The following is a 17,160-nucleotide window of genomic DNA, read 5'->3' as shown; positions in this document are numbered from 1 at the left end:
AGAGGCTCCAATGATGTTTATATTGGTCTTCATCCTTTTCTGAATTTTCTGAAACTTTTACAAGTCTGTACTACTATTATACTAAGAGAAAACGTAAAAGGTTTTAAACATTTTTTTCTTATTTTTTTTATTTTTTATTTTAGAGAGACTGCGTGCACACAAGCGGGGCGGGGGGCAGAAAGAGAGAGGGAGAGAATCCCAGGCAGGCTCCACGCTTCGTGCGGAGCCCAATGCGGGTCTTGTACTCACGGACCTTGAGATCAAGACCTGAGCCAAAATCAAGAGTTGGGTGCTCAACCAACTGAGCCACCCAGGCATCCCCGTCCATTGTTTGCAATTTTAAAGGGCAGAGGCACAATCGTGATAACAGGTAATATTTCTCGGGTCTGTGCACACCTGCTCTGTAGAATCTCCGCTCAGATTCATCCCACACTGGGGAGTATGCAGGCGGTGTTGCACATGGGACCTGCAACCACTATCTCGGCTGCCATGTGGGTCTTCCATTTGCTGCCTCCCTGCAGTGATGTCCCCTGTCGGCATCCCCAAGGGAAGCCCTCCTCACATGGTCCTGAGCGAGGCGGGTGCCTGCCAGCGTCTCGGCCAAGGGACGGAAGGTCTCACAAGGCCACCATCCCCTATCTTACCCAGATTGACCATCTTCTGCTGACTTTCCCTTGCACAGCGGACACGATGTTAGAAAGCTGGTAGTGACCTCTTCTCCCCTTTCTCCACCTCTGATAGAAAGGAAATGAAGAATAAATAACCAGGATTCATGTCCAAACCATTCCTACAGTTCTTCCTCCTCCTCGTGTCAGAGACCACAAAAGATCCCTGTGTTCCTGCCTTCCTGGAAATGTCACTGCAAAGCCCTTTGGAGGCCACCTGCGGGAGCTAAGAGACTGGCAGGACCACACACACAGAGATGAAAGAAGGCTGTCTGGCTCCCAGTCGCTTCTTTGGTGGAGTTGGGGGTGGGGTGGGACCAGACCGAAGTACCCCAAGTAAGCACCCCACACACTATATCGTCCTGAAGGTTCCGGTTCATCGGAGGCGATGTGCCAGGATACCTCCCATCCCTAGAACCCGGGCTTGCTGTGTACGGTCGGCCCTTCGGCTGGCTCCCAGTGAGGGTCCCCGGGCAGAGGAACACTACCAGCACCAGAAACCAGGGCCGCACATCCCGGTCTCCGCGTGACTGAGCAACCTCAGATGGTGAATGCAGATATCTGGGCTCAAGCCTCAAAACGCTTACCTTAAAGAACCACTGGATATGTCTGTTACCAAAAAGAAAAACAGAGCACCTCAGTATCTGCGACAAACTGGCCAGCCACAGGCTGCACCTGCTGGCAGGTTTATTTTATTTAAACTACTCATTATTGGCCTGCTTGGGTTTAAGATTTTTTTTATATTAGTTAGCAATATTTAAAAAATCAGGAGAATTGGGACACCTGGGTAGTTTATTTGGTTAAGAGTCTTTCTTCTCTCTCTCTCTCTCTCTCTCTTTTAATGTTTATTTATATTTGAGAGAGAGAGATAGAGACAGAGCATGAGCAAGGGAGGGTCAGAGAGAGACAGAGACAGAATCTGAAGTAGGCTCCAGGCTCTGAGCTGTCAGTACAGAGCCCAACACAGGGCTCAAACTCACAAACTGTGAGATCATGACCTGAGCTGAAGTCGGACACTTAACCGACTGAGCCACCCAGGCACCTCATGCATCTGATTCTTGATTTTGGCTCAGGTCATGATCTCAGAGTTGGTGAGATGGAGATCGACATAGGGCTCTGCACTGACAGTGCGAGCCTGCTTGGTGTTCTCTCTCTCTCCCTCTTTCTCTGCCCTTCTCCTGCTCATGTGTGCACTCTCTCCTTCTCTCTAAATAAATAAATGAACACTGAAAAAATAAAAATAAAAATCAAGAGAATTAAAGAGAAATGAAAACATACGCCCCCATACAGACTCGTGTGTGAATATTTACAGTAGCTTTGTCATGGTCAAAACAGAAAGAACTCAAATGTCCCATCGACAGACGGATGGATAAACAAATCCTGGTATATTCGTCCCAGAAAGCACTACTTGGCAACTTTTTTAAAAAATGAATTATACACACATTATGATTTGAATCCTAGGGTCATGACACTAAGTGAAAGGGGCCAGAAAATAAAAGCATATACCATATGATTCCATTTGTTTAGTATTCTAGAAAATGCAAATGAGTGTGTTTTGACAGAAAGCCAATCAGTGACTTAAGAATGGAGGGGAAGGGGGAAAGGATTGCAAAAGCCCACAGAGGGAAAAATTTCAGGGCAGTGGAAATGTTCTGTTTCTTTCTTTCTTTCTTTTTTTTTTAAAAGAGACAGAGCGGCAGTGGGGGAGGGGCAGAGAGAGAGGGAGACAGAGCCCAAAGCAGGCCCCAGGCTCTAAGCTGTTAGCACAAAGCCCGACACGGGGCTTGAAATCATGAACCGCAAGATCACGACCTGAGCTGAAGTCAGATGCTTAACCGACTGAGCCACTCAGGTGCCCCGGAAATGTTCTGTTTCTTAATTTTAGTGATGGTTGTATAAATACATCAAAATTCATCAGCGGGAGCCTGGCTGGCTCAGTCGGTGGAACATGCGACTCTTGATCTTGGGGTTATAAATTCGAGGTTCACATTGGGTGTAGCAATTACCTTAAAAAAATCTTTTTAAAAAAACGCATCAAATTGAATACTTAAATAAAATGCACTTTATTATACATTAAGTCTACCTCAATAAAATAGAAAAATAAAAAATTGGGAACATTTGTATATGACTTGAGATGTTTAGTTTCTCCTGAAAATCAAAAGGTCAGCCATTATTTGATCTGTATTTTCGTATGTCCCAAGTTACAGGAAATAGGTATTAGCTGCCCTTTAGAAGGAGCGTACCTTTTCCACTTGTGGAAGGCTTCCGCGCTTACGACCTTATTCCCAACACTCACTACATGGTCCTTGTCATTCATTGAACACCTGCGTGTCTGTTGGGACCCTAATGCAGGCCAAGCCTCGTTCTAGGTATTGGAGATAAAGCAGGGACTAAACAGGCAAAAATGCCTAGTCACCACGAAGTTACGTGACATTTCCATGTTAGTGGGGTTGGAGAAAGAGAAAAACAACGTAATAAGTAAAATACATAGTTTGCTGGTTGGCATAAGCAGAAAGTAAGAAGATGGAATCCAGGAGGAAATAGAGAACAATCCAAGGCTAATATGTTAACCAGGGAGTTAGGGAAGCCCTCAATCAGAGGGGACTTTTTTTTTAGTTCAGAATTTGCTTTTTTTAAATTTCAACTTTTTATTTAAATTCTAGTTAGTTCACATATATGGCAAAATTGGTTTCAGGTGTAGAGTTGAATGACTCATCACTTACATATAACTCTCAGTGCTCATCATAACAAGTTCCCACCCTAACACCCTTCACCCATCCCCCCATCAACTCTGCTTGTTCTCTACAGTTAAGAGTCTCTTGGGATGTGCTTCCCTCTCTCTTTCTCCCCCCTTGCTTCTATGTTCTTCTGTATTGTTTCCTAAATTCCACGAGTGAAATCATATGGTAATCGCCTTCCTCTGATTTATTTTGTGTAGTGTAAGACACTCTAGCTCCATCCGTATCAATGCACATGGCAAGATTTCATTCCTCTTGATGCTATATTCCATTATTTTCTACATTCCACAGCTTCTTTGTCCATTCATCAGCCGATGGACATTTGGGCTCTCTCCACAGTTTGGCTATTGTTGATAGCGCTGCTATAAACATGGGGTGCGTGTGCCCCTTTGAATCTGCATTTTTGTATCCTTTGGGTAAATCCCTAGCAGTGCAGTCGCTGGGTCATAGGGGAGTTCTGTTTTTAACTTTCTGAGGAACCTCCACACTGTGTCTCAGAGCAGCAGCACCAGTGTGCATTCCCAAGAGTACGAGGGGTTTCCTCTTTCTCCACATCCTTGCCAACATCTATGGTTTCCTGAGTTGGTGCGTTTTAGCCATTCTGACTGGTGTGAGGTGGTATTGTGGTTTTGATTTGTATTTCCCTCATGATAAATGGTATTGAGCATCTTTTCAGGTGTCTGTTAGGCATCTGGATGTCTTCTTTGGAAAATCAGAGGTGACTTTCGAGGGGGAAACCTGGAGGGATAAGGGCACTGGACATATGTGCCACTCAGGGAAGAGCCTTCTAGCCAGAGGCAAACGCCCAGGGGGGAGGTCCCAAACAAGGAGCTGACCTGACATCTTCAACTAAAAGCAATTCTAGTTTGGAGTGGAATATACAAAATAAGAGATCAGAGAGATACAAGGGACAGAATAGCGTCTTGTAGACTGTTGACAGGAACCTGTCACTTACTGAGTGAGACAGGAAGCCTTTATAGACTTTTGTTCATTATAATGAGGCTAGAGTGTCATCACCGTGGCCCCTGTATCTATCTGAGTTTGCAATTCCTGTCATAGTTTATCTGATTACCATAATACAGCACAAAATACCTGGCTTCCTCCGCCCTGGTGGGCAACGTCAGTCACGTTGACTAACTTTCAGGAATATGCCACTTTTGGTTGCGTCTGTCTAGCCATTGGGACTTGGCCCACACACTGGTTCTCTCACGCCTTATACCGCACCCTTCTCTCCTTTTCTTTGTCATCCCCTGGGCTCTTTCTCGATCCCCTGAGCCAAAGCTTCCACTCTGGAGACTCCCTCCAGGAACATTCTCTACCTTCTCAATCTGGAGCTGCCTTACTCCAGAACCCACATCATTCACAGTGAGATTTAAGGTCCCTTGAAGAGGAATTTACAACATCCTGAAATTTACTCAGCAACCACACCTGCAGGTAAACTCTGTGAAGGGAGCCCGGGTCTGAAAGGAGCCTTGAGATGAGGGAACGCGGCTGGTAGCCAGGAGCAGGTGTGTAAGAGCACGGCTCCAGGGTCCCAAACAGACCAGGGTTAGCCACTGGCCACAGACAAAACCCAAAGGCAGAGACGAGGGTGGCGAAACAAGAAAGGAATGTATTTCAGCGAGGCCAAGAGTGGGAAGACAGTGGACTAGCGTCTCACAGACCGTCTCCTAAGTGCTGAAAATACTTCCAGGCTTATGTAAGGAACACGTGGGTGAAGGTGAGTGGGTCCCTGTAGGTGGGTAGTGAAGGGCAAATCCATCAGTCTTGGAGTCAACCTTGCAGGCTCACGGCAGCCCTTATTGCTGACGGGGGTAGTTTGGGTTCCCATCAGGGAATGCTTTTCCCTCAGGATTTTCCACCTGAGCCCAGAAACAAGTTGAAGAAGAAGCCAGCTAGAAACTTTGAGATCAAATGGAGGCAGCTGAGGTCATCTTTCAGTGTCACTTCTAAATCCAAAGCGATACTCTGGTTTCTCTTCAGATCGCATAAATCTTTCGCCTTTTACTAAATCCAAAGCGAACTTCTCTGAAATTATTTTACCAATTAGGAAAAGAAGTCAACACTGACTCAGAGGTTAAACGTCACCTATGATTTGGGAAAAGAAAGAAATGTGGCCAAAAGTAATCTGGCAGAATGCATTTCGAAAAGGCAAATTAGGGGCACCAGCACGGCTCAATTGGTTAAGCATCTGACTCTTGATTTCAGAGTTTGAGCCCCGCATCAGGCTCTGTGCTGATAGTGCAGAGCCTGCTTGGGATTCTCTCTCCCTCTCTCTTTGCCTCTCCCCTCCTCGTGCTCTCTGGGGTGGGAAGGAAAGAAAAGAAAAGGCTAATTAGACCAAAGGAGGTCAGTCAATGTAAATCTTCTCCTAAATTAATATCCCCAGTCACAATGACATCTCAGATGTATATAAATATGTGATGGAACCAGCTGACACAGGGATCCACAGACCCACCTTGGCAATAGAACTTTCTGGAGTTCAGAGTTTTTCCAAAATATTTGGACCCTGAAAGTGCACGAAATGAGTTAGAAGATTATAGCTAGAAGATAGAATGGACACACTTCTTCCTATCTTTTCCTCTAGGTATAGCTAAATCCCTGTACATTTACAGAAAACAACCATAAGAATACCTGGAAAGATTGAAGAAGAAAACAGATCTGCTAAAGACTTTGAAACCTTAGAAAAAAACATGGCAGCGAAATCTCTGGCTTTTGTTTTGCATTACATATTCTGGACTAGGTGCTGGAGAAGCCTGGAACCCAGCAACACTAACAGACACAGACAAAAAAAAAAAAAAAAAGGCCCAGGGAACGCCTTCATTTTCTAGCCAACGGACCACGAAAGGGCCAGCCTAGCAAGATGGAAAATTTAAAAAAAATTTTTAATGTTTATTTATTTTTGAAAGAGAGGGAGACAGAGTGTAAGTAGGGGAGGGGCAGAGAGAGAGCTAGACAGACAGACAGACAGAATCTGAATCAGTCTCCAGACTCTGACAGCCCAATCCATGGCTTAAACCCACGAACTGAGAGATCATGACCTGAGTTGAAGCTGGACGCTCAACTGACTGAGCCACCCAAGTACCCCTCAAGATGGAAAATTTTTGACAACAACTACCTAACTTCAGCCAAACACCATGGAGAAAACTGAGTCCCACCCTGTTCCTGTCAGTGAAGTCCAGACGGGGAGCCTAGTCCTCCTTACTCACTTCACCCACCCTCTCCTGGTCCTAAGGATGTCAAAAAAGGCTGAATTGAAGACCTAAAACTCCAACCCCACCCACTACCTTCCTTCTCCTCCCGCTGGTGTGATGGGAGGTGCCCGCCTTGCCCTGCTGGCGCGATATCAGAGGAGGCCTGCCAGAGCAGAAAATTTAAATAAGATCCAGAGTCTCATAACACCCCAAATGTCCAAAATACTCCCTAACAAAATGACTCTTCATATCAAAATAAAAAAAGATCTCTACCTGAATGAAAAAAAACAATAAACAGATGCCAATATTGAGATGACACAAATGCTACTTGAATTATATGACAGCTGTCATAAAATTGCATCAGTGAGGGGGCTCCTGGGTGGCTCAGTCTGTTAAGCTTCCGACTTTGGCTCAGGTCGTGATCTCACGGCTTGTGGGTTCGAGCCCCGTGCCGGGCTCTGTGCTGACAGCTCAGAGCCTGGAGCCTGCTTTGGATTCTGTGTCTCCTTCTCTCTCTGCACCCCCCATCACCGCTTGCACTCTCGCTCTTAAAATAAATAAACATTATAAAAATTTTTTTTAAATTTGCATCAATGAGGGGCACCTGGATGAGTCAGTCAGTTAAGTGTCTGAGTTCAGCTCAGGTCATGATCTTGCCATTTGTGAGTTCGAGCCCCACGTCCAGCCCCATGCTGACAGCTCAGAGCCTGGAGCCTGCTTCAGAGTCTGTGTCTCCCTCTCTCTCTGACCCTCCCCTGCTTGCTCTCTCTTTCTCTCTCAAGTATAAATAAACATTAAAAATTTTTAATAAAAAACTAAAAAATAAATTGCATCAATGAGATTCACAAACATACCTGAAACAAACATAAAAAAGAGAAAGTCTCAGGGGGGAAAAGATAAAAAGAAAAACCAAACAGATATTTTACATATAAAATACAATAACTAAAATTAAAAACTCAGTGTATGGGCTCAACAGCACAATGAAGAGGAAAGAGGAAAGAATCAGTAAACTTGAAGACAGAATAATAGAATTGCCCAATGTGATCTGAGAGAGAAAATAAACAGGGGGAAAAAATAGAGCTTCAGGGACCTATGTGACCACAGCAAAATTTCTAACATTTGAAGAAATAATAGCTGAAAAATGTTCCCAATTTGGCAAGACAGAGAAGCATCTATGCGTAGCAGTCAAGAAGCTACATGAATTCCAAACAGGATAAACCTAAAGAAACAGGGGTGCCTGGGTGGCTCAATCAGTTAAGCGTCCCACTTTGGCTACGTCATGATCTTGCAGTTCGTGAGTCGGAGCCCTGCGTCAGGCTCTGTGCTGACCACTCAGAGCCTGGAGCCTGCTTCAGATTCTGTGTCTGCCCCTCTTTCTGACCCTCCCCCACTCATACTCTGTCTCTCTCACTCTAAAAAATAGATAAATGTTTTAAAAAATTTTTAAGAAAACCCCAACAACACATCATAATCAAACTTCTAACGCCTAAAGACAAGGAGAAATCTTGAAATCCACCAGAATGAAACAACACTTCACCAATAAAAGAAAAGCAATTTGACCGATGTTAGATTTCTCAGCAGAACCCTGGAGGCCCGAAGGAAAGGGCTAATATTTCTCAAGTGCTTAAGAACTGTTAACCCAGAAACCTGTACTCAGAAGAATATCTTTCAGAAATGACGTGGAAATCAAGACATTCTCAGATGAAGGAAAAGGAAGATCTGTCATCCGCAGAATTTCCCTTAAAAAGTGGCTACAGGAAGTTGTTGAAACAGAAAGGAAATGATAGAGGAAGGATTTCTGGAACATCAGGGAAGAAGGAAGAATAATAGAAAGTGTACAGATATGGGTAAATACAATAGACTTTCCTTCTCTTGAGTTCCTCAATTATGTTTGACATGATTATGACAAAAATTATGAAATGTGCAATATGGCTTTCGTTATTTACAGAGGAAGTATTTAAGGCAATTATATTATAAATGGAATAAACTAGAAGGACTCAAAGGGAAATAAAATTTCTACACTTCACTAGAACCGATAAGTGTTGTGACCAGTAGGCTAGAATTATTTATGCATCTTTAATGTCATAACTAGAACAATCATGAAAAAAATCTATAATAGAAATATACCCTAAAAATCCTAGATGAATCAAAATGGATTCCCAAAAAACGTTGAAATGCGAGCAAGGCACGACAAAGGAAACAGAGAAATGAAAAAAATCATAGGAAAAGAACAATATACAAAAAATAAAACGGTTTAAACTCTCGCATACCAATACATTTTTAATATTTATGTATGAACGGAATGCTAAATCATATTCCTCAGAATCCTGTGATTTTGTGCTCTAAACCTTCATTTGTTCAAATGAAGGCTAATCTTCGATACACCCACAATGGTTAAAGAAACACCCCCCCCATAATTTTCCATTCCTTTGCCTTATTACATGCTTGAAAATGGTTTTCAAAGCCACAGACCTTAGAAAATAGAGCAGTAATTAGTCAGGTCGGATTTACAACGAACTAAAGCTATGACAAGATATTCAGCACTTCCTCAAATCAACGCTTTCCACATTTTTCAGAATTAAATTAAGCCTTTTCCCCCCGCCCTACGTTTGCCCCTTAACCAAGTGTGAAGATGATGTTATAATATTACCAAGGGGAGACATTTTGTGGTTGGAAAGGAATGAAAAAAATCTGATCTCAATCCATCGCAGCACAAGACTTCTCTTTCCCTTTCCTGTGTCATCCCTGAGGTTTCTGAGCTAATTCTCAAAGACTCATTTCATGTGAAAGGGAGTTATATCTATCCTGAGGATTAGGCAGGTTTGCTAAATGTGAAGATATCTAATATAGAGCAAGGCAGGCATGGACAGTAACAGTAGTTTTGCTTCTTCCGCCTCAGTGTTCTGTTGGGCTGACAAATCTAGAAATGTTTAGAATGAAACATGACTTTATGTTTTCACGTTTTCTTTTTAATTTTTTGGAAACCTAAGTATCATGCTGATCCACAGACCCCTTAGAGAAGAAATCAGCAGACAGTGTTTAGTCTTGCTGATGCTATCACTCGTCTCTATGGTGACCATTTAATCTGTTCTCCTATTTGGAACAATTCTGAGAACGGAAGAGGACAGTACTAATATATTACTCTAGGACATCAGGACTGTCACAGAAAAATCCAGATGTATAGTCACACATCAGAAATTGAGCTGTCCCCCCAGAGACAAACCACACAGGTATCAGAGTAGCTGAAACAGGCCAAAACAAAGACTCCCCAAATTCACTCAAGGTCATGTCTTTATGGGAAAACTCCAGAATTTTTCAGTAAAGCCCATTCACTGTTTGGAATGTGATTGGTTTGTTTTGAATAATTAAGAGATCATTTTAAATTGTTTTTCTAATGTTTTATTTTATTTTTGAGAGACGGCATGAGCAGGGGAGGGGCAGAGAGAGAGAGACACACAGAATTTGAAGCAGGCTCCAGGCTTTGAGCTGTCAGCACAGAGCCCAACGCAGGGCTCGAACCCACGAACCGCAAGATCATGACCTGAGCTGAAGCCTGATGTTCAATCAACTGAGCCACCCAGGCACCCCAACAGATAATTTTAAATAAAATGTATTTACCATGAAAAATACTGATGTACAATATAGGAATTTGAGGAAAGCCCAAAAATGACACCGTTCTTCTCCTTGAGTTTTGAAATAAAGTCACAAAAAACGGGGGCACCTGGGTGGTTCAGTCAGTTGGGTGTCCAACTTTGGCTCAGGTCATGCTCTCACCATCCGTGAGTCCAAGCCCCATATCGGGCTCACTGTTGTCATTGTGGGGCCTGCTTTGGATCCTCTGTCCCCCTCTCTCTCTGCCCCTCCCCCCTCAAAAATAAATAAAAAACATTTAAAAAATGATTTAAAAAAACCCAGATGTGAGATCACAGCACCTTTATTACCGAAAAAAACTGACACTGATGCTGGCCCAGGGGGCTCGCATTTCTGGACCAGCGAGTTTCTAGATCCTAGAACCAGAATTAGATAGCTTCTCTCCCAACAGCCCCAGTCAGGGCCATCCTCGGTACGAGGAAGAGGAAGGTGCATGTTCTCTTTGGCGGCTCACCCTCAGGAGGAAGGAAAGGGAATAACTGACACTATCCAGGCCCATTTTCTCCTTCCAAGCTCCTGGAACTGACACGTGCGGGAGTGGAGAGTTACCTAATGAATGTCTTCCACGTGGAAGGAAACATCAGGAGAGTTTCCCAAACATATGTTCTAGTTTTGTGCTCTATGAACCATTAACCCCAGGGTGCAGCCACCCGCGTGGGGGAGAAGATCAGCAGTCCCACGAGTGACTCCATACCAACGCCTTCTGCTTCAAAGAGCATGCTGGCACCAACTACGGGCAGTTTTGATTTAGCCTCCAGAAGGCTCATAAATCCATCAGAACAATGCATTGGGTAGATGAGGCCAAGGCCGCTTTTCTACCCGATTCTACCAGGTAACAACCTGTTCTGTTTCCCATCACAGATTCCGAGCAGCCTTATCGTCCAACAGTCAGTCAGCCGTTCACAACGACAGGAAATGACAATGCAAATAGAGTCCAACAGAAAATGGTCAACATATTGGTATGAATATACACTCCCTTCCATTAAAGTTCTCAAAGAGCAACTGAGGTCTACACACTAAGCCCTACTTACAAGGCAAACAGAAAGCCACTGTGGTTCAAAGGAATTAAAGGTTCAGAATCAATTTCCCTTGCCTTTCAGTGTTAGAGTTCAAAGACAATGTTCACAGTGTAGCCCCCGCCCAATTTCTTATTTTTTTCATTCTTGATAGATGGACTGTCTATCCTCAGTAAAGTTATGACTCGTCCAGCAGCAAGAGCTTAGGCTTGCTCCCTACCATAATTAAGGTAGTTCATAAGAAGTTGTACCACTCAATGCTAAATCTTTCACAAACCACCTTGGAGAAAGTCCAGAGTTAATTATTAGTAGGACACACAAGGTTACCCTAGCATTGGGCCCACATCTACCAAATTTAGAAAATGATTCAATCTCCAATCCCCTGGGCAGTTAGCCCAGAACCAAATTATATTCCCCAGACTCAGTACTTAGCATAAACCGAAGAGTTGGCTAGGATCACTGTAGAGCTTCAGCGGCATTGGAAGAGAGGACGACACCTCCTTGGGTCGAGCGACAACAATGTGCCAGAATTGAGGCCATGTGTCCAAAAGCTGTGCCCTGTGATCTTCAAATCAACTGGGAAATAGCTCTTGGCAGGAGATTAGTTTTGCAATTCGCGAATCTTCTAGACTGGGAGAAAAAACCATTTGCGCAAACTGTCTTTTGTCACCGGAGGGCATTGAAGATATTGCTGCTTTCAGCAAAATCTAGAAATGTGACCTGGTGGCATCCTCAGTCTTACTTAAGAGGTCTTTCTTTCCCACCAATTATGTCAAAAACTTTCTAAACATTCATCCCTCCTACACACTCCATGGTTCTAGTGTTAAAAGATATATTTTGAAAAGAAGCAAATACATGACTGACATACAGATATAAAATGAACAGGTCTTAAAGGTTTTATAGATTTAAGGAAAATTTTTTTACATTTATTTATTTTTGAGAGACAGAGAGAGGCAGAGCACAATCAGGGGAGGGGTACAGAGAGAGGGAGACACAGAATCAGAAGCAGGTTCCAGGCACAGAGCCTGACACAAGGCTCGAACCCACAACCACAAGATCATGACCTGAGCCGAAGTCAGATGCTTAACCGACTGAGTCATCAGATTTCTTAAAGATTTTATATAGCTCCTAGATTAAATGGAAGAGGTAGGCAACTGGCTCAAAAAAGAAGTCAAGGAAGCAGAAATTCTTACGGAGTAAGGGATGTTGAAATGAATATACAAATGGATCCAAACCCGGCTGTTGCACAGGACCCTTTCCATGACTGCAGACAGGGTTGTTTGGCACTGCCATCCGCTACTTGCAACTCACAGAGTTGTAAAACAGTCCCTGAGAATCAGAATCAGGTAACCATGAAAAGTGTGTGCTAGCTGGATAGTGACAAAGTTACATGGGTCTTATAGTGTGGAGCATACATTTTCCCCTCACTTACACCCCAGTTGAATTGGATGTCACCCGCTGCCAGTTACATAGCCTTTACATTATTTTTTTAACTGTTTATTTATTTATTTTTGAGAGAGAGACAGAGAGAGAGAGCGTGTGCACACACACAAGCAAGCACAAGTGTATTTTTGAAAGAGAGAGAGAGAACAAGTGGGGGAATGGGGTAGAGAGAGAAGGAGACAAGGGATCCAAAGCAGGCTCCAGGCTCTGAGCTGTCAGCATGCAGCCCGATGCAGGGCTCAAACCTACGAACCGTGAGATCATGACCTGAGCCGGTCAGATGCTTAACCAACTGAGCCACCCAGACGCCCCAGCATTTGCATTCTTATGCGAGCAGACCTTTTCTGTCTTGGCCATCAAGGCTGTTGGTACTACCTCTTGCCAGTCCGCTAGTCCCAAGAATCCTGCCTTCTAATTTGAGCCACGTGAAGTTCATGTGGTTGGGACGGATGCTTGAATCTGTGCTCCAGGCCTGTGAATCCAAGGTTAGCTCCTTTGCAGATCACTCCTTGGTTCTGGATACAGAACAGACTTGAGGCAGCGCAGCTCACGCTCCTTAGGAAAGTCTGGCACGCTGGACTCCCCCTGCAGCACGTGCACACGCACGCGCACAACTCAGAGGCGTTGCACTTCAAAGCAGCAAAAGAATGTTGCTTTAAAAGTATGGCCAACTGCTTCCGATTCTGTTTCCCCCCTCTCTGCTCCTCCCCCACTCATGCTCGCTCTTGCCTCAAAAATAAATAAACATTAAATAAATTTTTTAATAAAATAAAAAATAAAACCATGGCCAAAAAACCGTCTTCCCAATATTGGATGACTGCCTCCTCTCCTCCAGGTATGCATCCCTCTGAGACCTGCTGATCTTGTGACAAGCCCAGGAGGACAGCATACACATGCCAGGGAAACCCACGGACCAGCTGCAGCCTGCACGGTCAAGCCACCATCGGGGGACAGTACCTTTGCTGAGGACAATAAGGTTGGTGTCTGCCTGCTCACTAGTGCTCACCGCTGTCTGCTGAGGCCAACTGTGGACCCTATGTATTTGCTGGGTTCTCCTCCATTAAAGACAACCACTGGCCTGTGGATAGAGCCTCATATGCAGCAGTTCAAAATACACGCGGGTTCGGGTGCCTGGGTGGCAGAGTCATTAAGTCTCCGACTCTTGATTTTGGCTCAGGTCATGATCGCATTGTTCATGTGTTCAAGTTCCCCATCCAGGTCTGAGCCGACAGTGTGGATCCTGCTTGGGATTCTCTCTCTCTGTCCCTCCCCCACTCAAGCTCACTGTCTGTCTTTCTTTCAAAATAAATAAATAAACATTAAAAAAAAAAACAGGGCTCCTGGGTGGCTCAGTCAGTTAAGCGTCCAACTTCAGCTCAGGTCATGATCTCATGGTTGGTGGGTTCGAGCCCCACATCGGCCTCTGTGCTGACAACTTAGAGCCTGGAGGCTGCTTTGGATTCTGTGTCTCCTCTCTCTGTCCCTTCCCAACTTGTGCATGGTCTCTGTCTTTCGAAAATAAATGTTAAAATAAATAAATAAATAAACAAAAATGAAACACACAAGGAAAGAGATGCTCACTTCTGTGCAGCAGTTAAAAGCTAATTGCACAGCTGTTCACACTTGCTGTATCCAACCACTATGGTCAAAAGTCTATGTAACCCGGCTTCACCCAAGGCTTCCATCTGATGCCGTCACTTTGCCACCCAAGTGAATTCTACTTCTTACCTATTATGCCAGGTGTGCTGCAAACACGCTTCTGCATTCAACTCGTCCTGTCCAAACTGCAGTCCCATGAGGACCAAGCAAGAAAGAAGTGTCTATTCAACCCAGCTTCTGCCATACTTTTTGGTTGGGGAGGTGCTTCCTGCTTCTCAGAGACCAGAAGCATCAGGGCTAAATGCTATTGCCTCACATCCTTCACGGGAACGACAAAAATGGGAAACAACTACTCACCCAACACAGAGTAATGCCTTCGGCTAACGCTGCATTTCTGTCTTATGTTTCATCGAGGTCACAAAAAAATGCTGTCCAGTAAGCCAGTTATTCCATCAAAGGTAAGACATGTCCTAATTAGAAGGAAGTAATAAGTTAGAAAGAGAAAAAAAAGTGAGCTTCAGGATCGGTGAAGGCTAGTAAGCATCGTAATAATAGCTAAGATTTGGGGGTAGCTACTATGTGCCAGTACTGTCTTATTTAATCCTCATAAGAGCCTCATGGGGGCAGACCCCACTAGTGCTGTTACCCCCATTTCACAGAAGGAAATGGAGTAGAGTGGCATTGGATAGTGGAGCCACCTGTCTGAGTCCAAATCCCTGTTCTTGCACCCTGACAGCTCATTCGGAAAGCTCAGGAGATACGCAGAAGCAAGAAAAAATTCACTTGTCATCCTACTGCTGAAAATCAACATTACAGATGTGATGCTGTTCCTTCTGGTAACAAGAATAACACATTTTCTAGGAGATCTTCAATCATCAGTCTTGTTAAAGCAATCGTTTTCATGGGAACCAAAAGGACACACTAATAAATATAACTGAAAGTTTGGTCCCACACTTCGGAACAGTCCTACCATGAATCCTTTGAACCGCTGGGTTTGGTTGGGAATCCCAGGTGATTTTTCCCTCAAGTTGCCCCTTGATGGGTGGACCCGTGCCTGCCTTCCCATGGCTTGCCCCATTTCTGTGTGGTGCTTCAGAAGGTCACCTGTTCGTTTGTCAGTACCAAGTGCCTCTCTAGACCATGGACAGTGTAACACGGTTCTGCTGAATTCCTGCAGGAAAGGATCCCTGACCCCTTGTGACACTATATGGTATGCAACCACGTCATCACAAACGCAGACTTCAGGCCGGCCGTAGCCTCACAGGACACAGCTCTCCCAAGGCCTTGGTGCCCTTGCAACACTGCACTGGCCACTGACAGAATGGGCATCTCTGTGCAAGAGGGAGCTAGACAATATAATGCTGCCCCACAGGGTGTCTGGTGCTTGAAAATGCGAGTGTGGCTTGGAAGCCTGTGCAAACCCAGAGATTGGAATGCAGACCAACTATATTTTGCAGGGGTCAAGCTGAAAGCGTTGTGCTGGGTCATTTCCCCCTTAGGTGCACATAGAAGGAAATCTGCGTGATACGTGCCCTGTTAGGGTCTCCAAAAACCCGTATGTGATGGGAAATGGTTTTGTATAGAAATAATCTTGCGATTGGCACAGGTTTTCCCAAACTGGGAAGCAGTGGGAGGGACTTATTCAAATCGTCAAGGCTTGGAGTTTGGTGAGGAATTTTAAATGCCGAGTTTCCACTGTAAAGAAGAGTATAAAAATCACCTTACTGGCTATAAAGTGATAATCCATTTGTAGTGATAATTCACATGTGAAAAATTTTTGTTCCTTTTTTGTCTCCTTTCTTTCCCTTTGCTCATTGGTCTTATTTCTTATTTCTTATGAGCGAAACCATATAGGTGTTTGTCTTTCTCTGAATGGCTTATTTTGCTTAGCATTATATTGTCTAGCTCCCTCCAGGTTTTGCAGGTAGCAAGATTTCACTCTGTTTGACGACTGAATTATATATATTATTTTCATAATATATAAATACATATATGGTGCCACATCTTTATCCCCTCATCTATGGATGGACACTTGGGCTTCTTCCATAATTTGGCCATTGTAAATAATGCTGCCATAAACATGGAGGTGCATATATTCCTTTGAAGTAGTTCTTGTATTCTTTGGGTAAAGACCCAGTAGTCAATTGCTGGGTCATAGGGTAGTTCTATTTTCCATTTTTTGAGGAACCTCCATATTGTCTTCCACAGTGGCTGCGCGAGTGTGCATTGCTACCAACAGTGCAAGAGGGTTCCATTTTCTCCACACCCTTGCCAACATCTGTTGTTTCTTATGTTTTTGATTTGAGCCATTCTGACAGGTGTGAGGTGACATCTGATGGCGGTTTTGATTTGCATTTCCCTGATGCTGAGTGATGTCAAGCATCTTTTCAGGTGTCTGTTGGCCATCTGGATGTCTTCTTTGGAAAAATGTCTTCGGCACATTTTTTAATTGGATTCTTTGGGGGCTTTTTGGTGTTGGGTTTTATAAGTTCTTTGTATATTTTGGATACTAACAACTTTTGTTTCTTAAAGTAGTGTTTTCTCCCACTAACGTAAGTGGGTCTAGTCTTCAGATTTTATGAGAAACTTTTCCCCTTGAAAAGGTTAATATTATTTTTAATTTTGTAAAAATTTTTAGACATTAAAATTAAAATTATTTTTAAGTTACAAAATAACTTAGTAAAATTAATATAATTCTTAAATTTGAGAAACGTCAGTCTCATACATTAAAAAAATTTTTAAGTTACAATATCTAACTATAATCTGGAATTAGTCCCCCTTTATTTCAGTTTTTCTGTTAAATGAGAACTAGTTCTCTTAAGTGAGGTGTATGCTACTGCTCTTTCAGTGGAAA

The 17,160-nt window shown here is 43.7% G+C and overlaps 1 long non-coding RNA gene across 1 annotated transcript; it reads right to left on the bottom strand.

The window, feature by feature from the left end:
• Positions 1 to 652: 652 nt before the first annotated feature.
• LOC115293771 lies at positions 653 to 15,493 on the bottom strand. The gene is made up of 3 exons (XR_003909584.1): positions 15,411 to 15,493; positions 14,664 to 14,776; positions 653 to 734 (listed from the first exon to the last, which is right to left on the bottom strand). It is a non-coding gene; the product is annotated as an uncharacterized LOC115293771 (long non-coding RNA).
• Between the last annotated feature and the right edge of the window lie 1,667 nt (positions 15,494 to 17,160).

Source organism: Suricata suricatta, chromosome 6 (assembly GCF_006229205.1).
Source record: "Suricata suricatta isolate VVHF042 chromosome 6, meerkat_22Aug2017_6uvM2_HiC, whole genome shotgun sequence".
Taxonomy (NCBI): domain Eukaryota; kingdom Metazoa; phylum Chordata; class Mammalia; order Carnivora; family Herpestidae; genus Suricata; species Suricata suricatta.
Note: the sequence above shows the minus strand (reverse complement) of the source record. Positions and strands in the feature narration are given on the sequence as shown.